Here is a 1,023-nt window from a genome sequence, read left to right as displayed (position 1 = left end):
GGCCGCGGCTCAGAAGGCACCTGTCATTGGTAGAGAAAGAAGGCGGGGCTAAATCCTCACCAACTGAGGGAGGAGGCGGGGCTAAGCCTGCCAGCGCTTTAGGATTGTGGAGGCTTGATTTCTTCACCTCATTTGTATTCACTGGGAGCCCATTATGTGTCAACATCTGGGATACTGAAGTTGTTAGGGGCAGAAATAGAATATTAGAAATTGACTATAATTATAAGAAATATTAATCATGCTCTGTTAACCGTGATTGTTCTTTTCTGATTAGACAAAGCACAGTCTAACCTCGCTGAGAATTGTACGCCCTGGGACATGGGAGCTAACATCGGAATGCAGTCTGTCCTCCTTCGGAGAACTGCCTATCATTATGGAAAGATTTACAACCTCGTGGCACCTAGTCCTGGAGGCACCTGCTCTTTACAACCCCCCCGCCCCTACTGCCTGTAATCTGGCTGGCGCCGCTTTCCGTAACTCTGCACGCCCCCCCCCACCCCCCCACCCCTACATGACTTGTAACCTGTAATGATTGTCCCATGCTCATTTTCCCATATCTGTAATTCCTAATTCTCCACGTAATCTTGTCCTTCTACCCAATATAAGCAGTTGCCTTATGGTGGGGTGCAGAGCAGATTTTTGTGGCTGACCTACTGCTCTCCCATACTGCTGGCATTATTGGAATAAACGCTCATACTGTGATGAATTGAATGTCAGTAAAAAATTTTAACAAGGATGGGGTCAAGGATAGGTAACCAGGCATAACTCCAAGTCTCCCACTCCCAGACATCGGCATCGAGGTCCTGATTAGACCCTTGTAACTGTAAATCAAGGACGTTTGTGTTTTCTGGGGATAAAAGCTCGAGGAACCCAAAGCTCCAGGCTGTTACAGGGGAAAGCCTGTGGCAGTCACTGGCCAGTTCAATAAATCCTTGCTTGCTGTTTAAGACCTAATTGGAGTTGGTGGTCTTATTCTCGAGAATGTTGGTCCACAACAATATATGATTCAACCCTGTCTCTGCT

Source organism: Myotis lucifugus, unplaced genomic scaffold (assembly GCF_000147115.1).
Source record: "Myotis lucifugus unplaced genomic scaffold, Myoluc2.0 scaffold_90, whole genome shotgun sequence".
Taxonomy (NCBI): domain Eukaryota; kingdom Metazoa; phylum Chordata; class Mammalia; order Chiroptera; family Vespertilionidae; genus Myotis; species Myotis lucifugus.
Note: the sequence above shows the minus strand (reverse complement) of the source record.